Source organism: Triturus cristatus, chromosome 4_1 (genome assembly GCF_964204655.1).
Source record: "Triturus cristatus chromosome 4_1, aTriCri1.1, whole genome shotgun sequence".
NCBI classification, from domain to species: Eukaryota; Metazoa; Chordata; class Amphibia; order Caudata; family Salamandridae; genus Triturus; species Triturus cristatus.
In genome coordinates, this window is record NC_140585.1 from 138,877,754 (window position 1) to 138,898,532 (window position 20,779).

Here is a 20,779-nt window from a genome sequence, read left to right on the forward strand (position 1 = left end):
CAATTTGGTATTTGGAAGGTACACCCAAACGTCCCTTTCAAGTACCATCAATTTAATATATCAGAAAAGGCCATTTTGTGTCCGAAAATGGCCTGAGTCTTCGAGCCAGCCTTTTTTCATCTGCAACGAGGGTTCATACATTTTGCACGTAGGCAGAGGTTTTAAGGAGAAATTAAATAGTTTCTACGTTGCACAAGAATGAAGTGCTTTAAACAAACACATACTTTGTATGCACAGAGGAGAGGAGGAATATATGTAAGACACAGGTTAAATGAGAAATAGATTGACTGCAGCGCTGCCGAGTATACTATGCCATTTCTTTAGTGCGCTACAAGGAAGCACCAAACTGTATAACAAAGTTTTCAATTGTTTTCATAGTCATTCTATTTGCTTGAAGCTGTGAAAGGAAGAGCCGGATTCCAAAATAAATCAATGATGTTTCAGAAAGTTCCCACGCCCTGTGTAAAAATGCATTTATTCCCAGGTTTTGAGCAGTGACCCTGTAATGCTAATAAAGTATAAGATCCAACTGAACACTGACTCTGTCAATGGTGATCCAAAGGGACTTTATGAAAGATCCCAGCTACAAACACCAGAACCAAAAGAGGTTTAGGAGACGCCCGGATTTGAACCAGGGACCTCTTGATCTGCAGTCAAATGCTCTACCACTGAGCTATATCCCCAACTGTTTTCAAAGATCAGAATGACAATATATCAGTACATCATGAAAGAGTGAGAGGCTCAAGCTCAGTTGGGCCACAAAGTACGAGCTTGAAACTGTGGAAAAGGAGAAGTAGTTCTTCATATTATTAATTAAAGGAAAGCAGGATCATTTAAAAAACAAAATGTATATGTTTAATTGTTATTTTATTTGAATAGGCAGTGGTCCATAGGACCAATATCTGTAATTAAAATGTTTGTTTTGAAACATTCTCAAAGGGGAAGATGTTTTTACGAGACTACTTATCTTTGTGGATTGATTACCACAATCACTGATATGGTGGTGAAGTATGATTGTTTTGGGCCAAATTACGGTGAAAAAACATTTCTGCATACCACTACAATTTGGTAATTGAAGGTACAACCAAACACCCCTTTCATGTACCTTCGATTTAATACATCAGAAAAAAATATTTTGTGTTCGCAAATGGCCTGGTTTCTCAGACCAGCCTGCTTGCACCTGCAACTAGGGTTCGTACATCTTGTACATGGGCAGCGTTTTTTAGTAGAAAGTAAATAGATTATGCATTGCACAAAAATGAAGTGCTTCAAACAAACACATACTTTGTATGCACAGAGAAGAGGTGGAATACATGTAAGACTGAGGACACAGGTTAAATGAGGAATACATTGACTGCATTTCTGCCCACGTTTCTATGCAATTTCTGTAGTGCGATCAAAGGAAGCACCAAACTGTAAAACAAAGTTGTCAATTGCTTTCATAGTCCATTCCCTTTGTTTGGTGCTGTGAAAGGAAGAGCCAGATTCCAAAATAAATCAATGCTTTTTCAGACATTTCCCATACGGAATACCGCGCCCTGTATAAAAATGCATTTACGCTCAGGTTTTGAGCAGTGACATTGTAATGCTATTAAAGTGTAAGATCCAAGCAAACACTGACTCTGTCAATGATGATCCAAAGGGGTTTTATGAAAAGTCCCAGCTACAAACACAAGAACCAAAACAGGCTAAGGGGACACCTGGATTTGAACCAGGGACCTCTTGATCTGCAGTCAAATGCTCTACCACTGAGCTATGTCCCCAACTGTTTGTAAGAGTCGGAATGAAAATATATCAGTACCTCATGAAAGAGTGTGAGCATCATGCTCAGTTGGGCCGGAAAGTACAAGCTTGAAACTGTGGAACAGGAGAAGTAGTTCTTAATATTATTTATTGAAGGAAAACGGGATCGTTTAAAAAAAATATTTATATGTTTCATTGTTATTTTATTTGAACAGGCAGTGGTCCATAGGACCAATGCCTGTACATAAAATGCTTGTTTTGAAACATTCTCAAAGGGGAAGAGGTTTTTACGGGACGCCTTATCCTTTCGCGGATTGGTTACCACAATCACCGAGATGGTGGTGAAGTATGATTGTTTTGGGCCAAATGATGGACGAAAAACATTTCTACATACCACTGCAATTTGGTATTTGGAAGGTACACCCAAACGTCCCTTTCAAGTACCATCAATTTAATATATCAGAAAAGGCCATTTTGTGTTCGAAAATGGCCTGAGTCTTCGAGCCAGCCTTTTTTCATCTGCAACGAGGGTTCATACATTTTGCACGTAGGCAGAGGTTTTAAGGAGAAATTAAATAGTTTCTACGTTGCACAAGAATGAAGTGCTTTAAACAAACACATATTTTGTATGCACAGAGGAGAGGAGGAATATATGTAAGACTGAGGACACAGGTTAAATGAGAAATAGATTGACTGCAGCGCTGCCGAGTATACTATGCCATTTCTTTAGTGCGCTACAAGGAAGCACCAAACTGTATAACAAAGTTTTCAATTGTTTTCATAGTGATTCTCTTTGCTTGAAGCTGTGAAAGGAAGAGCCGGATTCCAAAATAAATCAATGATGTTTCAGAAAGTTCCCACGCCCTGTGTAAAAATGCATTTATTCCCAGGTTTTGAGCAGTGACACTGTAATGCTAATAAAGTATAAGATCCAACTGAACACTGACTCTGTCAATGGTGATCCATAGGGACTTTATGAAAGATCCCAGCTACAAACACCAAAACCAAAATAGGTTTAGGGGACACCCGGATTTGAACCAGGGACCTCTTGATCTGCAGTCAAATGCTCTACCACTGAGCTATATCCCCAACTGTTTTCAAAGATCAGAATGACAATATATCAGTACATCATGAAAGAGTGAGAGGCTCAAGCTCAGTTGGGCCACAAAGTACGAGCTTGAAACTGTGGAAAAGGAGAAGTAGTTCTTAATATTATTAATTAAAGGAAAACAGGATCATTTAAAAAACAAAATGTATATGTTTAATTGTTATTTTATTTGAATAGGCAGTGGTCCATAGGACCAATATCTGTAATTAAAATGTTTGTTTTGAAACATTCTCAAAGGGGAAGAGGTTTTTACGAGACTACTTATCTTTGTGGATTGATTACCACAATCACTGATATGGTGGTGAAGTATGATTGTTTTGGGCCAAATGACGGTGAAAAAACATTTCTGCATACCACTACAATTTGGTATTTGAAGGTACAACCAAACACCCCTTTCATGTACCTTCGATTTAATACATCAGAAAAAGCTATTTTGTGTTCGCAAATGGCCTGGTTTCTCAGACCAGCCTGCTTGCACCTGTAACTAGGGTTCGTACATCTTGTACGTGGGCAGCGTATTTTAGTAGAAAGTAAATAGATTATGCATTGCACAAAAATGAAGTGCTTCAAACAAACACATACTTTGTATGCACAGAGAAGAGGTGGAATACATGTAAGACTGAGGACACAGGTTAAATGAGGAATAGATTGACTGCATTGCTGCCCACTTTTCTATGCAATTTCTGTAGTGCGATTGAAGGAAGCACTAAACTGTAAAACAAAGTTGCCAATTGCTTTCATAGTCCATTCCCTTTGTTTGGTGCTGTGAAAGGAAGAGCCAGATTCCAAAATAAATCAATGCTTTTTCAGACATTTCCCATACGGAATACCGAGCCCTGTATAAAAATGCATTTACTCTCAGGTTTTGAGCAGTGACATTGTAATGCTGTTAAAGTGTAAGATCCAAGCGAACACTGACTCTGTCAATGATGATCCAAAGGGGTTTTATGAAAAGTCCCAGCTACAAACACAAGAACCACAACAGGCCAAGGGGACACCTGGATTTGAACCAGGGACCTCTTGATCTGCAGTCAAATGCTCTACCACTGAGCTATATCCCCACCTGCTTGTGAGAGTCGGAATGAAAATATATCAGTACCTCATGAAAGAGTGTGAGCATCATGCTCAGTTGGGCCGGAAAGTACAAGCTTGAAACTGTGGAACAGGAGAAGTAGTTCTTAATATTATTTATTGAAGGAAAACGGGATCGTTTAAAAAAAATATTTATATGTTTCATTGTTATTTTATTTGAACAGGCAGTGGTCCATAGGACCAATGCCTGTACATAAAATGCTTGTTTTGAAACATTCTCAAAGGGGAAGAGGTTTTTACGGGACGCCTTATCCTTTCGCGGATTGGTTACCACAATCACCGAGATGGTGGTGAAGTATGATTGTTTTGGGCCAAATGATGGACGAAAAACATTTCTACATACCACTGCAATTTGGTATTTGGAAGGTACACCCAAACGTCCCTTTCAAGTACCATCAATTTAATATATCAGAAAAGGCCATTTTGTGTCCGAAAATGGCCTGAGTCTTCGAGCCAGCCTTTTTTCATCTGCAACGAGGGTTCATACATTTTGCACGTAGGCAGAGGTTTTAAGGAGAAATTAAATAGTTTCTACGTTGCACAAGAATGAAGTGCTTTAAACAAACACATACTTTGTATGCACAGAGGAGAGGAGGAATATATGTAAGACACAGGTTAAATGAGAAATAGATTGACTGCAGCGCTGCCGAGTATACTATGCCATTTCTTTAGTGCGCTACAAGGAAGCACCAAACTGTATAACAAAGTTTTCAATTGTTTTCATAGTCATTCTATTTGCTTGAAGCTGTGAAAGGAAGAGCCGGATTCCAAAATAAATCAATGATGTTTCAGAAAGTTCCCACGCCCTGTGTAAAAATGCATTTATTCCCAGGTTTTGAGCAGTGACACTGTAATGCTAATAAAGTATAAGATCCAACTGAACACTGACTCTGTCAATGGTGATCCAAAGGGACTTTATGAAAGATCCTAGCTACAAACACCAGAACCAAAATAGGTTTAGGGGACACCCGGATTTGAACCAGGGACCTCTTGATCTGCAGTCAAATGCTCTACCACTGAGCTATATCCCCAACTGTTTTCAAAGATCAGAATGACAATATATCAGTACATCATGAAAGAGTGAGAGGCTCAAGCTCAGTTAGGGCCACAAAGTACGAGCTTGAAACTGTGGAAAAGGAGAAGTAGTTCTTAATATTATTAATTAAAGGAAAACAGGATAATTTAAAAAACAAAATGTATATGTTTAATTGTTATTTTATTTGAATAGGCAGTGGTCCATAGGACCAATATCTGTAATTAAAATGTTTGTTTTGAAACATTCTCAAAGAGGAACAGGTTTTTACGAGACTACTTATCTTTGTGGATTGATTACCACAATCACTGATATGGTGGTGAAGTATGATTGTTTTGGGCCAAATTACGGTGAAAAAACATTTCTACATACCACTACAATTTGGTATTTGAAGGTACAACCAAACACCCATTTCATGTACCTTCGATTTAATACATCAGAAAAAGCAATTTTGTGTTCGCAAATGGCCTGGTTTCTCAGACCAGCCTGCTTGCACCTGCAACTAGGATTTGTACATCTTGTACGTGGGCAGCGTTTTTTAGTAGAAAGTAAATAGATTATGCATTGCACAAAAATGAAGTGCTTCAAACAAACACATACTTTGTATGCACAGAGAAGAGGTTGAATACACGTAAGACTGAGGACACAGGTTAAATGAGGAATAGATTGACTGCATTGCTGCCCACTTTTCTATGCAATTTCTGTAGTGTGATCGAAGGAAGCACCAAACTGTAAAACAAAGTTGTCAATTGCTTTCATAGTCCATTCCCTTTGTTTGGTGCTGTGAAAGGAAGAGCCAGATTCCAAAATAAATCAATGCTTTTTCAGACATTTCCCATACGGAATACCGAGCCCTGTATAAAAATGCATTTACTCTCAGGTTTTGAGCAGTGACATTGTAATGCTATTAAAGTGTAAGATCCAAGCGAACACTGACTCTGTCAATGATGATCCAAAGGGGTTTTATGAAAAGTCACAGCTATAAACACAAGAACCAAAACAGGCTACGGGGACACCTGGATTTGAACAAGGGAGCTCTTGATCTGCAGTCAAATGCTCTACCACTGAGCTATATCCCCACCTGTTTGTGAGAGTCGGAATGAAAATATATCAGTACCTCATGAAAGAGTGTGAGGCTCAAGCTCAGTTGGGCCACAAGGTACGAGCTTGAATCTGTGGAAAAGGAGAAGTAGTTCTTAATATTATTAATTAAAGGAAAGCAGGATCATTTAAAAAACAAAATGTATATGTTTAATTGTTATTTTATTTGAATAGGCAGTGGTCCATAGGACCAATATCTGTAATTAAAATGTTTGTTTTGAAACATTCTCAAAGGGGAACAGGTTTTTACGAGACGACTTGTCTTTGTGGATTGATTACCACAATCACTGATATGGTGGTGAAGTATGATTGTTTTGGGCCAAATTACGGTGAAAAAACATTTCTGCATACCACTACAATTTGGTATTTGAAGGTACAACCAAACACCCCTTTCATGTACCTTCGATTTAATACATCAGAAAAAAATATTTTGTGTTCGCAAATGGCCTGGTTTCTCAGACCAGCCTGCTTGCACCTGCAACTAGGGTTCGTACATCTTGTACATGGGCAGCGTTTTTTAGTAGAAAGTAAATAGATTATGCATTGCACAAAAATGAAGTGCTTCAAACAAACACATACTTTGTATGCACAGAGAAGAGGTGGAATACACGTAAGACTGAGGACACAGGTTAAATGAGGAATAGATTGACTGCATTGCTGCCCACTTTTCTATGCAATTTCTGTAGTGCGATCGAAGCAAGCACCAAACTGTAAAACAAAGTTGTCAATTGCTTTCATAGTCCATTCCCTTTGTTTGGTGCTGTGAAAGGAAGAGCCAGATTCCAAAATAAATCAATGCTTTTTCAGACATTTCCCATACGGAATACCGAGCCCTGTATAAAAAAGCATTTACTCTCAGGTTTTGAGCAGTGACATTGTAATGCTGTTAAAGTGTAAGATCCAAGCGAACACTGACTCTGTCAATGATGATCCAAAGGGGTTTTATGAAAAGTCCCAGCTACAAACACAAGAACCAAAACAGGCTAAGGGGACACCTGGATTTGAACCAGGGACCTCTTGATCTGCAGTCAAATGCTCTACCACTGAGCTATGTCCCCAACTGTTTGTAAGTGTCGGAATGAAAATATATCAGTACCTCTTGAAAGAGTGTGCGCATCATGCTCAGTTGGGCCGGAAAGTACAAGCTTGAAACTGTGGAACAGGAGAAGTAGTTCTTAATATTATTTATTTAAGAAAAACGGGATTGTTTAAAAAAAATAATTATATGTTTCATTGTTATTTTATTTGAACAGGCAGTGGTCCATAGGACCAATGCCTGTACATAAAATGCTTGTTTTGAAACATTCTCAAAGGGGAAGAGGTTTTTACTGGACGCCTTATCCTTTCGCGGATTGGTTACCACAATCACCGAGATGGAAGGTACACCCAAACGTCCCTTTCAAGTACCATCAATTTAATATATCAGAAATGGCCATTTTGTGTTTGAAAATGGCCTGAGTCTTCGAGCCAGCCTTTTTTCATCTGCAACGAGGGATCATACATTTTGCACGTAGGCAGAGGTTTTAAGGAGAAATTAAATAGTTTCTACGGTGCACAAGAATGAAGTGCTTTAAACAAACACATACTTTCTATGCACAGAGGAGAGGAGGAATATATGTAAGACACAGGTTAAATGAGAAATAGATTGACTGCAGCGCTGCCGAGTATACTATGCCATTTCTTTAGTGCGCTACAAGGAAGCACCAAACTGTATAACAAAGTTTTCAATGGTTTTCATAGTCATTCTCTTTGCTTGAAGCTGTGAAAGGAAGAGCCGGATTCCAAAATAAATCAATGATGTTTCAGAAAGTTCCCACGCCCTGTGTAAAAATGCATTTATTCCCAGGTTTTGAGCAGTGACCCTGTAATGCTAATAAAGTATAAGATCCAACTGAACACTGACTCTGTCAATGGTGATCCAAAGGGACTTTATGAAAGATCCCAGCTACAAACACCAGAACCAAAAGAGGTTTAGGGGACGCCCGGATTTGAACCAGGGACCTCTTGATCTGCAGTCAAATGCTCTACCACTGAGCTATGTCCCCAACTGTTTGTAAGAGTCGGAATGAAAATATATCAGTACCTCATGAAAGAGTGTGAGCATCATGCTCAGTTGGGCCGGAAAGTACAAGCTTGAAACTGTGGAACAGGAGAAGTAGTTCTTAATATTATTTATTGAAGGAAAACGGGATTGTTTAAAAAAAATAATTATATGTTTCATTGTTATTTTTTTTGAACAGGCAGTGGTCCATAGGACCAATGCCTGTACATAAAATGCTTGTTTTGAAACATTCTCAAAGGGGAAGAGGTTTTTACGGGACGCCTTATCCTTTCGCGGATTTGTTACCACAATCACCGAGATGGGGGTGAAGGATGATTGTTTTGGGCCAAATGATGGACGAAAAACATTTCTACATACCACTGCAATTTGGTATTTGGAAGGTACACCCAAACGTCCCTTTCAAGTACCATCAATTTAATATATCAGAAAAGGCCATTTTGTGTCCGAAAATGGCCTGAGTCTTCGAGCCAGCCTTTTTTCATCTGCAACGAGGGTTCATACATTTTGCACGTAGGCAGAGGTTTTAAGGAGAAATTAAATAGTTTCTACGTTGCACAAGAATGAAGTGCTTTAAACAAACACATACTTTGTATGCACAGAGGAGAGGAGGAATATATGTAAGACACAGGTTAAATGAGAAATAGATTGACTGCAGCGCTGCCGAGTATACTATGCCATTTCTTTAGTGCGCTACAAGGAAGCACCAAACTGTATAACAAAGTTTTCAATTGTTTTCATAGTCATTCTATTTGCTTGAAGCTGTGAAAGGAAGAGCCGGATTCCAAAATAAATCAATGATGTTTCAGAAAGTTCCCACGCCCTGTGTAAAAATGCATTTATTCCCAGGTTTTGAGCAGTGACCCTGTAATGCTAATAAAGTATAAGATCCAACTGAACACTGACTCTGTCAATGGTGATCCAAAGGGACTTTATGAAAGATCCCAGCTACAAACACCAGAACCAAAAGAGGTTTAGGGGACGCCCGGATTTGAACCAGGGACCTCTTGATCTGCAGTCAAATGCTCTACCACTGAGCTATATCCCCAACTGTTTTCAAAGATCAGAATGACAATATATCAGTACATCATGAAAGAGTGAGAGGCTCAAGCTCAGTTGGGCCACAAAGTACGAGCTTGAAACTGTGGAAAAGGAGAAGTAGTTCTTCATATTATTAATTAAAGGAAAGCAGGATCATTTAAAAAACAAAATGTATATGTTTAATTGTTATTTTATTTGAATAGGCAGTGGTCCATAGGACCAATATCTGTAATTAAAATGTTTGTTTTGAAACATTCTCAAAGGGGAAGAGAAGTTTTTACGAGACTACTTATCTTTGTGGATTGATTACCACAATCACTGATATGGTGGTGAAGTATGATTGTTTTGGGCCAAATTACGGTGAAAAAACATTTCTGCATACCACTACAATTTGGTAATTGAAGGTACAACCAAACACCCCTTTCATGTACCTTCGATTTAATACATCAGAAAAAAATATTTTGTGTTCGCAAATGGCCTGGTTTCTCAGACCAGCCTGCTTGCACCTGCAACTAGGGTTCGTACATCTTGTACATGGGCAGCGTTTTTTAGTAGAAAGTAAATAGATTATGCATTGCACAAAAATGAAGTGCTTCAAACAAACACATACTTTGTATGCACAGAGAAGAGGTGGAATACATGTAAGACTGAGGACACAGGTTAAATGAGGAATAGATTGACTGCATTTCTGCCCACTTTTCTATGCAATTTCTGTAGTGCGATCAAAGAAAGCACCAAACTGTAAAACAAAGTTGTCAATTGCTTTCATAGTCCATTCCCTTTGTTTGGTGCTGTGAAAGGAAGAGCCAGATTCCAAAATAAATCAATGCTTTTTCAGACATTTCCCATACGGAATACCGCGCCCTGTATAAAAATGCATTTACGCTCAGGTTTTGAGCAGTGACATTGTAATGCTATTAAAAGGTAAGATCCAAGCAAACACTGACTCTGTCAATGATGATCCAAAGGGGTTTTATGAAAAGTCCCAGCTACAAACACAAGAACCAAAACAGGCTAAGGGGACACCTGGATTTGAACCAGGGACCTCTTGATCTGCAGTCAAATGCTCTACCACTGAGCTATGTCCCCAACTGTTTGTAAGAGTCGGAATGAAAATATATCAGTACCTCATGAAAGAGTGTGAGCATCATGCTCAGTTGGGCCGGAAAGTACAAGCTTGAAACTGTGGAACAGGAGAAGTAGTTCTTAATATTATTTATTGAAGGAAAACGGGATTGTTTAAAAAAAATAATTATATGTTTCATTGTTATTTTATTTGAACAGGCAGTGGTCCATAGGACCAATGCCTGTACATAAAATGCTTGTTTTGAAACATTCTCAAAGGGGAAGAGGTTTTTACGGGACGCCTTATCCTTTCGCGGATTTGTTACCACAATCACCGAGATGGGGGTGAAGGATGATTGTTTTGGGCCAAATGATGGACGAAAAACATTTCTACATACCACTGCAATTTGGTATTTGGAAGGTACACCCAAACGTCCCTTTCAAGTACCGTCAATTTAATATATCAGAAAAGGCCATTTTGTGTCCGAAAATGGCCTGAGTCTTCGAGCCAGCCTTTTTTCATCTGCAACGAGGGTTCATACATTTTGCACGTAGGCAGAGGTTTTAAGGAGAAATTAAATAGTTTCTACGTTGCACAAGAATGAAGTGCTTTAAACAAACACATACTTTGTATGCACAGAGGAGAGGAGGAATATATGTAAGACACAGGTTAAATGAGAAATAGATTGACTGCAGCGCTGCCGAGTATACTATGCCATTTCTTTAGTGCGCTACAAGGAAGCACCAAACTGTATAACAAAGTTTTCAACTGTTTTCATAGTCATTCTATTTGCTTGAAGCTGTGAAAGGAAGAGCCGGATTCCAAAATAAATCAATGATGTTTCAGAAAGTTCCCACGCCCTGTGTAAAAATGCATTTATTCCCAGGTTTTGAGCAGTGACCCTGTAATGCTAATAAAGTATAAGATCCAACTGAACACTGACTCTGTCAATGGTGATCCAAAGGGACTTTATGAAAGATCCCAGCTACAAACACCAGAACCAAAAGAGGTTTAGGGGACGCCCGGATTTGAACCAGGGACCTCTTGATCTGCAGTCAAATGCTCTACCACTGAGCTATATCCCCAACTGTTTTCAAAGATCAGAATGACAATATATCAGTACATCATGAAAGAGTGAGAGGCTCAAGCTCAGTTGGGCCACAAAGTACGAGCTTGAAACTGTGGAAAAGGAGAAGTAGTTCTTCATATTATTAATTAAAGGAAAGCAGGATCATTTAAAAAACAAAATGTATATGTTTAATTGTTATTTTATTTGAATAGGCAGTGGTCCATAGGACCAATATCTGTAATTAAAATGTTTGTTTTGAAACATTCTCAAAGGGGAAGAGGTTTTTACGAGACTACTTATCTTTGTGGATTGATTACCACAATCACTGATATGGTGGTGAAGTATGATTGTTTTGGGCCAAATTACGGTGAAAAAACATTTCTGCATACCACTACAATTTGGTAATTGAAGGTACAACCAAACACCCCTTTCATGTACTTTCGATTTAATACATCAGAAAAAAATATTTTGTGTTCGCAAATGGCCTGGTTTCTCAGACCAGCCTGCTTGCACCTGCAACTAGGGTTCGTACATCTTGTACATGGGCAGCGTTTTTTAGTAGAAAGTAAATAGATTATGCATTGCACAAAAATGAAGTGCTTCAAACAAACACATACTTTGTATGCACAGAGAAGAGGTGGAATACATGTAAGACTGAGGACACAGGTTAAATGAGGAATAGATTGACTGCATTTCTGCCCACTTTTCTATGCAATTTCTGTAGTGCGATCAAAGGAGGCACCAAACTGTAAAACAAAGTTGTCAATTGCTTTCATAGTCCATTCCCTTTGTTTGGTGCTGTGAAAGGAAGAGCCAGATTCCAAAATAAATCAATGCTTTTTCAGACATTTCCCATACGGAATACCGCGCCCTGTATAAAAATGCATTTACGCTCAGGTTTTGAGCAGTGACATTGTAATGCTATTAAAGTGTAAGATCCAAGCAAACACTGACTCTGTCAATGATGATCCAAAGGGGTTTTATGAAAAGTCCCAGCTACAAACACAAGAACCAAAACAGGCTAAGGGGACACCTGGATTTGAACCAGGGACCTCTATGATCTGCAGTCAAATGCTCTACCACTGAGCTATGTCCCCAACTGTTTGAAAGAGTCGGAATGAAAATATATCAGTACCTCATGAAAGAGTGTGAGCATCATGCTCAGTTGGGCCGGAAAGTACAAGCTTGAAACTGTGGAACAGGAGAAGTAGTTCTTAATATTATTTATTGAAGGAAAACGGGATTGTTTAAAAAAACATAATTATATGTTTCATTGTTATTTTATTTGAACAGGTAGTGGTCCATAGGACCAATGCCTGTACTTAAAATGCTTGTTTTGAAACATTCTCAAAGGGGAAGAGGTTTTTACGGGACGCCTTATCCTTTCGCGGATTGGTTACCACAATCACCGAGATGGAAGGTACACCCAAACGTCCCTTTCAAGTACCATCAATTTAATATATCAGAAATGGCCATTTTGTGTTCGAAAATGGCCGGAGTCTTCGAGCCAGCCTTTTTTCATCTGCAACGAGGGTTCATACATTTTGCACGTCGGCAGAGGTTTTAAGGAGAAATTAAATAGTTTCTACGGTGCACAAGAATGAAGTGCTTTAAACAAACACATACTTTGTATGCACAGAGGAGAGGAGGAATATATGTAAGACACAGGTTAAATGAGAAATAGATTGACTGCAGCGCTGCAGAGTATACTATGCCATTTCTTTAGTGCGCTACAAGGAAGCACCAAACTGTATAACAAAGTTTTCAATTGTTTTCATAGTCATCCTCTTTGTTTGAAGCTGTGAAAGGAAGAGCCGGATTCCAAAATAAATCAATGATGTTTCAGAAAGTTCCCACGCCCTGTGTAAAAATGCATTTATTCCCAGGTTTTGAGCAGTGACACTGTAATGCTAATAAAGTATAAGATCCAACTGAACACTGACTGTCAATGGTGATCCAAAGGGACTTTATGAAAGATCCCAGCTACAAACACCAGAACCAAAATAGGCTTAGGGGACACCCGGATTTGACCCAGGGACCTCTTGACCTGCAGTCAAATGCTCTACCACTGAGCTATATCCCCAACTGATTTTAAAGATTAGAATGACAATATATCAGTACATCATGAAAGAGTGTGAGCATCATGCTCAGTTGGGCCGGAAAGTACAAGCTTAAAACTGTGGAACAGGAGAAGTAGTTCTTAATATTATTAATTAAAGGAAAACAGGATCATTTAAAAAACAAAATGTATATGTTTAATTGTTATTTTATTTGAATAGGCAGTGGTCCATAGGACCAATATCTGTAATTGAAATGTTTGTTTTGAAACATTCTCAAAGGGGAAGAGGTTTTTACGAGACTACCTATTTTGTGGATTGATTACCACAATCACTGATATGGTGGTGAAGTATGATTGTTTTGGGCCAAATTACGGTGAAAAAACATTTCTGCATACCACTACAATTTGGTATTTGAAGGTACAACCAAACACCCCTTTCATGTACCTTCGATTTAATACATCAGAAAAAGCTGTTTTGTGTTCGCAAATGGCCTGGTTTCTCAGACCAGCCTGCTTGCACCTGAGACTAGGGTACGTACATCTTGTACGTGGGCAGCGTTTTTTAGTAGACAGTAAATAGATCATGCATTGCACAAAAATGAAGTGCTTCAAACAAACACATACTTTGTATGCACAGAGAAGAGGTGGGATACATGTAAGACTGAGGACACGGGTTAAATGAGGAATAGATTGACTGCATTGCTGCCCACTTTTCTATGCAATTTCTGTAGTGCGATCAAAGGAAGCACCAAACTGTAAAACAAAGTTGTCAATTGCTTTCATAGTCCATTCCCTTTGTTTGGTGCTGTGAAAGGAAGAGCCAGATTCCAAAATAAATCAATGCTTTTTCAGACATTTCCCATACGGAATACCGAGCCCTGTATAACAATGCATTTACTCTCAGGTTTTGAGCAGTGACATTGTAATGATATTAAAGTGTAAGATCCAAGCGAACACTGACTCTGTCAATGATGATCCAAAGGGGTTTTATGAAAAGTCCCAGCTACATACACAAGAACCAAAACAGGCTACCACAATCACCGAGATGGTGGTGAAGTATGATTGTTTTGGGCCAAATGATGGACGAAAAACATTTCTACATACCACTGCAATTTGGTATTTGGAAGGTACACCCAAACGTCCCTTTCAAGTACCATCAATTTAATATATCAGAAAAGGCCATTTTGTGTTTGAAAATGGCCTGAGTCTTCGAGCCAGCCTTTTTTCATCTGCAACGAGGGTTCATACATTTTGCACGTAGGCAGAGGTTTTAAGGAGAAATTAAATAGATTCTACGTTGCACAAGAATGAAGTGCTTTAAACAAACACATATTTTGTATGCACAGAGGAGAGGAGGAATATATGTAAGACTGAGGACACAGGTTAAATGAGAAATAGATTGACTGCAGCGCTGCCGAGTATACTATGCCATTTCTTTAGTGCGCTACAAGGAAGCACCAAACTGTATAACAAAGTTTTCAATTGTTTTCATAGTCATTCTCTTTGCTTGAAGCTGTGAAAGGAAGAGCCGGATTCCAAAATAAATCAATGATGTTTCAGAAAGATCCCACGCCCTGTGTAAAAATGCATTTATTCCCAGGTTTTGAGCAGTGACACTGTAATGCTAATAAAGTATAAGATCCAACTGAACACTGACTCTGGCAATGGTGATCCAAAGGGACTTTATGAAAGATCCCAGCTACAAACACAAGAACCAAAATAGGTTTAAGGGACACCCGGATTTGAACCAGAGACCTCTTGATCTGCAGTCAAATTCTCTACCACTGAGCTATATCCCCACCTGTTTGTGACAGTCGGAATGAAAATATATCAGTACCTCATGAAAGAGTGTGAGCATCATGCTCAGTTGGGCCGGAAAGTACAAGCTTGAAACTGTGGAACAGGAGAAGTAGTTCTTAATATTATTTATTGAAGGAAAACGGGATCGTTTAAAAAAACATATTTATACGGTTCATTGTTATTTTATTTGAACAGGCAGTGGTCCATAGGACCAATGCCTGTACATAAAATGCTTGTTTTGAAACATTCTCAAAGGGGAAGAGGTTTTTACGGGACGCCTTATCCTTTCGCGGATTGGTTACCACAATCACCGAGATGGTGGTGAAGTATGATTGTTTTGGGCCAAACGATGGACGAAAAACATTTCTACATACCCCTGCAATTTGGTATTTGGAAGGTAGACCCAAACGTCCCTTTCAAGTACCTTCAATTTAATATATCAGAAAAGGCCATTTTGTGTTCGAAAATGGCCTGAGTCTTCGAGCCAGCCTTTTTTCATCTGCAACGAGGGTTCATACATTTTGCACGTAGGCAGAGGTTTTAAGGAGAAATTAAATAGTTTCTATGTTGCACAAGAATGAAGTGCTTTAAACAAACACATATTTTGTATGCACAGAGGAGAGGAGGAATATATGTAAGACTGAGGACACAGGTTAAATGAGAAATAGATTGACTGCAGCGCTGCAGAGTATACTATGCCATTTCTTTAGTGCGCTACAAGAAAGCACCAAAATGTATAACAAAGTTTTCAATTGTTTTCATAGTCATTCTCTTTGCTTGAAGCTGTGAAAGGAAGAGCCGGATTCCAAAATAAATCAATGATGTTTCAGAAAGTTCCCACGCCCTGTGTAAAAATGCATTTATTCCCAGGTTTTGAGCAGCGACACTGTAATGCTAATAAAGTATAAGATCCAACTGAACACTGACTCTGTCAATGGTGATCCAAAGGGACTTTATGAAAGATCCCAGCTACAAACACCAGAACCAAAATAGGTTTAGGGGACACCCGGATTTGAACCAGGGACCTCTTAATCTGCAGTCAAATGCTCTACCACTGAGCTATATCCCCAACTGTTTTTAAAGATCAGAATGACAATATATCAGTACATCATGAAAGCGTGAGAGGCTCAAGCTCAGTTGGGCCACAAAGTACGAGCTTGAAACTGTGGAAAAGGAGAAGTAGTTCTTAATATTATTAATTAAAGGAAAGCAGGATCATTTAAAAAACAAAATGTATATGTTTAATTGTTATTTTATTTGAATAGGCAGTGGTCCATAGGACCAATATCTGTAATTAAAATGTTTGTTTTGAAACATTCTCAAAGAGGAAGAGGTTTTTACGAGACTACTTATCTTTGTGGATTGATTACCACTTTCACTGATATGGTGGTGAAGTATGATTGTTTTGGGCCGAATTACGGTGAAAACACATTTCTACATACCACTACAATTTGGTATTTGAAGGTACAACCAAACACCCATTTCATGTACCTTCGATTTAATACATCAGAAAAAGCTATTTTGTGTTCGCAAATGGCCTGGTTTCTCAGACCAGCCTGCTTGCACCTGCAACTAGGGTTCGTACATCTTGTACGTGGGCAGCGTTTTTTAGTAGAAAGTAAATAGATTATGCATTGCACAAAAATGAAGTGCTTCAAACAAACACATACTTTGTATGCACAGAGAAGAGGTGGAATACATGTAAGACTGAGGACACAGGTTAAATGAGGAATAGATTGACTGCATTGCTGCCCCCTTTTCTATGCAATTTCTGTAGTGCGATCGAAGGAAGCACCAAACTGAAAAACAAAGTTGTCAATTGCTTTCATAGTCCATTCCCTTTGTTTGGTGCTGTGAAAGGAAGAGCCAGATACCAAAATAAATCAATGCTTTTTCAGACATTTCCCATACGGAATACCGAGCCCTGTATAAAAATGCATTTACTCTCAGGTTTTGAGGAGTGACATTGTAATGCTATTAAAGTGTAAGATCCAAGCGAACACTGACTCTGTCAATGATGATCCAAAGGGGTTTTATGAAAAGTCCCAGCTACAAACACAAGAACCAAAACAGGCAAAGGGGACAACTGGATTTGAACCAGGGACCTCTTGATCTGCAGTCAAATGCTCTACCACTGAGCTATATCCCCACCTGTTTGTGAGTGTCGGAATGAAAATATATCAGTACCTCATGAAAGAGTGTGAGCATCATGCTCAGTTGGGCCGGAAAGTACAAGCTTGAAACTGTGGAACAGGAGAAGTAGTTCTTAATATTATTTATTGAAGGAAAACGGGATCGTTTAAAAAATAAAATATTTATATGTTTCATTGTTATTTTATTTGAACAGGCAGTGGTCCATAGGACCAACTGTTTTTAAAGATCAGAATGACAATATATCAGTACATCATGAAAGAGTGTGAGCATCATGCTCAGTTGTGCCGGAAAGTGCAAGCTTGAAACTGTGGAAAAGGAGAAGTAGTTCTTAATATTATTAATTAAAGGAAAGCAGGATCATTTAAAAAACAAAATGTATATGTTTAATTGTTATTTTATTTGAATAGGCAGTGGTCCATAGGACCAATATCTGTAATTAAAATGTTTGTTTTGAAACATTCTCAAAGAGGAAGAGGTTTTTACGAGACTACTTATCTTTGTGGATTGATTACCACTTTCACTGATATGGTGGTGAAGTATGATTGTTTTAGGCCAAATTACGGTGAAAACACATTTCTACATACCACTACAATTTGGTATTTGAAGGTACAACCAAACACCCATTTCATGTACCTTCGATTTAATACATCAGAAAAAGCAATTTAGTGTTCGCAAATGGCCTGGTTTCTCAGACCGGCCTGCTTGCACCTGCAACTAGGGTTCGTACATCTTGTACGTGGGCAGCGTTTTTTAGTAGAAAGTAAATAGATTATGCATTGCACAAAAATGAAGTGCTTCAAACAAACACATACTTTGTATGCACAGAGAAGAGGTGGAATACATGTAAGACTGAGGACACAGGTTAAATGAGGAATAGATTGACTGCATTGCTGCCCCCTTTTCTATGCAATTTCTGTAGTGCGATCGAAGGAAGCACCAAACTGTAAAACAAAGTTGTCAATTGCTTTCATAGTCCATTCCCTTTGTTTGGTGCTGTGAAAGGAAGAGCCAGATACCAAAATAAATCAATGCTTTTTCAGACATTTCCCATACGGAATACCGAGCCCTGTATCAAAATGCATTTACTCTCAGGTTTTGAGGAGTGACATTGTAATGCTATTAAAGTGTAAGATCCAAGCGAACACTGACTCTGTCAATGATGATCCAAAGGGGTTTTATGAAAAGTCCCAGCTACAAACACAAGAACCAAAACAGGCAAAGGGGACAACTGGATTTGAACCAGGGACCTCTTGATCTGCAGTCAATTGCTCTACCACTGAGCTATATCCCCACCTGTTTGTGAGAGTCGGAATGAAAATATATCAGTACCTCATGAAAGAGTGTGAGCATCATGCTGAGTTGGGCCGGAAAGTACAAGGTTGAAACTGTGGAACAGGAGAAGTAGTTCTTAATATTATTTATTGAAGGAAAACGGGATTGTTTAAAAAAAAAAAATATTTATATGTTTCATTGTTATTTTATTTGAACAGGCAGTGGTCCATAGGACCAACTGTTTTTAAAGATCAGAATGACAATATATCAGTACATCATGAAAGAGTGTGAGCATCATGCTCAGTTGGGCCGGAAAGTACAAGCTTGAAACTGTGGAACAGGAGAAGTAGTTTTTAATATTATTAATTAAAGGAAAACAGGATCATTTAAAAAACAAAATGTATATGTTTAATTGTTATTTTATTTGAATAGGCAGTGGTCCATAGGACCAATATCTGTAATTGAAATGTTTGTTTTGAAACATTCTCAAAGGGGAAGAGGTTTTTACGAGACTACCTATCTTTGTGGATTGATTACCACAATCACTGATATGGTGGTGAAGTATGATTGTTTTGGGCCAAATTACGGTGAAAAAACATTTCTGCATACCACTACAATTTGGTATTTGAAGGTACAACCAAACACCCCTTTCATGTACCTTCGATTTAATACATCAGAAAAAGCTGTTTTGTGTTCGCAAATGGCCTGGTTTCTCAGACCAGCCTGCTTGCACCTGAGACTAGGGTTCGTACATCTTGTACGTGGGCAGCGTTTTTTAGTAGAAAGTAAATAGATTATGCATTGCACAAAAATGAAGTGCTTCAAACAAACACATACTTTGTATGCACAGAGAAGAGGCGGAATACATGTAAGACTGAGGACACAGGTTAAATGAGGAATAGATTGACTGCATTGCTGCCCACATTTCTATGCAATTTCTGTAGTGCGATCGAAGGAAGCACCAAACTGTAAAACAAAGTTTTCAATTGCTTTCATAGTCCATTCCCTTTGTTTGGTGCTGTGAAAGGAAGAGCCAGATTCCAAAATAAATCAATGCTTTCAGAAATTTCCCATACGGAATACCGAGCCCTGTATAAAAATGCATTTACTCTCAGGTTTTGAGCAGTGACATTGTAATGCTATTAAAGTGTAAGATCCAAGCGAACACTGACTCTGTCAATGATGATCCAAAGGGGTTTTATGAAAAGTCCCAGCTACAAACACAAGAACCAAAACAGGGTAAGGGGACACCTGGATTTAAACCAGGGATCTCTTGATCTGCAGTCAAATGCTCTACCACTGAGCTATATCCCCACCTGTTTGTGAGAGTCAGAATGAAAATATATCAGTACCTCATGAAAGAGTGTGAGCATCATGCTCAGTTGGGCCGGAAAGTACAAGCTTGAAACTGTGGAACAGGAGAAGTAGTTCTTAATATTATTTATTGAAGGAAAACGGGATTGTTTAAAAAAAATATTTATATGTTTCATTGTTATTTTATTTGAACAGGCAGTGGTCCATAGGACCAATGCCTGTACATAAAATGCTTGTTTTGAAACATTCTCAAAGGGGAAGAGGTTTTTACGGGACGCCTTATCCTTTCGCGGATTGGTTACCACAATCACCGAGATGGTGGTGAAGTATGATTGTTTTGGGCCAAATGATGGACGAAAAACATTTCTACATACCACTGCAATTTGGTATTTGGAAGGTACACCCAAACGTCCCTTTCAAGTACCATCAATTTAATATATCAGAAAAGGCTATTTTGTTTTCGAAAATGGCCTGAGTCTTCGAGCCAGCCTTTTTTCATCTGCAACGAGGGTTCCTACATTTTGCACATAGGCAGAGGTTTTAAGGAGAAATTAAATAGTTTCTACGTTGCACACGAATGAAGTGCTTTAAACAAACACATATTTTGTATGCACAGAGGAGAGGAGGAATATATGTAAGACTGAGGACACAGGTTAAATGAGAAATAGATTGACTGCAGCGCTGCCGAGTATACTATGCCATTTCTTTAGTGCGCTACAAGGAAGCACCAAACTGTATAACAAAGTTTTCAATTGTTTTCATAGTCATTCTCTTTGCATGAAGCTGTGAAAGGAAGAGCCGGATTACAAAATAAATCAATGATGTTTCAGAAAGTTCCCACGCCCTGTGTAAAAATGCATTTATTCCC

At 38.6% G+C, this 20,779-nt stretch overlaps 13 non-coding genes across 13 annotated transcripts; all 13 read right to left on the reverse strand.

Moving 5' to 3' along the window:
• Positions 1–611: 611 nt before the first annotated feature.
• On the reverse strand, positions 612–683 carry TRNAC-GCA (transfer RNA cysteine (anticodon GCA)). The gene has a single exon. It is a non-coding gene; the product is annotated as a tRNA-Cys (tRNA).
• Positions 684–1,691: 1,008 nt separating this feature from the next.
• On the reverse strand, positions 1,692–1,763 carry TRNAC-GCA (transfer RNA cysteine (anticodon GCA)). Its single transcript has one exon. It is a non-coding gene; the product is annotated as a tRNA-Cys (tRNA).
• Positions 1,764–2,760: 997 nt separating this feature from the next.
• Positions 2,761–2,832, reverse strand: TRNAC-GCA (transfer RNA cysteine (anticodon GCA)). Its single transcript has one exon. It is a non-coding gene; the product is annotated as a tRNA-Cys (tRNA).
• A 1,008-nt stretch (positions 2,833–3,840) lies between these two features.
• TRNAC-GCA (transfer RNA cysteine (anticodon GCA)) lies at positions 3,841–3,912 on the reverse strand. Its single transcript has one exon. It is a non-coding gene; the product is annotated as a tRNA-Cys (tRNA).
• A 990-nt stretch (positions 3,913–4,902) lies between these two features.
• On the reverse strand, positions 4,903–4,974 carry TRNAC-GCA (transfer RNA cysteine (anticodon GCA)). Its single transcript has one exon. It is a non-coding gene; the product is annotated as a tRNA-Cys (tRNA).
• A 2,089-nt stretch (positions 4,975–7,063) lies between these two features.
• TRNAC-GCA (transfer RNA cysteine (anticodon GCA)) lies at positions 7,064–7,135 on the reverse strand. The gene has a single exon. It is a non-coding gene; the product is annotated as a tRNA-Cys (tRNA).
• A 915-nt stretch (positions 7,136–8,050) lies between these two features.
• On the reverse strand, positions 8,051–8,122 carry TRNAC-GCA (transfer RNA cysteine (anticodon GCA)). Its single transcript has one exon. It is a non-coding gene; the product is annotated as a tRNA-Cys (tRNA).
• A 990-nt stretch (positions 8,123–9,112) lies between these two features.
• TRNAC-GCA (transfer RNA cysteine (anticodon GCA)) lies at positions 9,113–9,184 on the reverse strand. The gene has a single exon. It is a non-coding gene; the product is annotated as a tRNA-Cys (tRNA).
• A 1,010-nt stretch (positions 9,185–10,194) lies between these two features.
• Positions 10,195–10,266, reverse strand: TRNAC-GCA (transfer RNA cysteine (anticodon GCA)). The gene has a single exon. It is a non-coding gene; the product is annotated as a tRNA-Cys (tRNA).
• Positions 10,267–11,256: 990 nt separating this feature from the next.
• TRNAC-GCA (transfer RNA cysteine (anticodon GCA)) lies at positions 11,257–11,328 on the reverse strand. The gene has a single exon. It is a non-coding gene; the product is annotated as a tRNA-Cys (tRNA).
• A 1,008-nt stretch (positions 11,329–12,336) lies between these two features.
• Positions 12,337–12,409, reverse strand: TRNAC-GCA (transfer RNA cysteine (anticodon GCA)). The gene has a single exon. It is a non-coding gene; the product is annotated as a tRNA-Cys (tRNA).
• Positions 12,410–16,168: 3,759 nt separating this feature from the next.
• Positions 16,169–16,240, reverse strand: TRNAC-GCA (transfer RNA cysteine (anticodon GCA)). Its single transcript has one exon. It is a non-coding gene; the product is annotated as a tRNA-Cys (tRNA).
• A 1,008-nt stretch (positions 16,241–17,248) lies between these two features.
• Positions 17,249–17,320, reverse strand: TRNAC-GCA (transfer RNA cysteine (anticodon GCA)). Its single transcript has one exon. It is a non-coding gene; the product is annotated as a tRNA-Cys (tRNA).
• Positions 17,321–20,779: the final 3,459 nt, after the last annotated feature.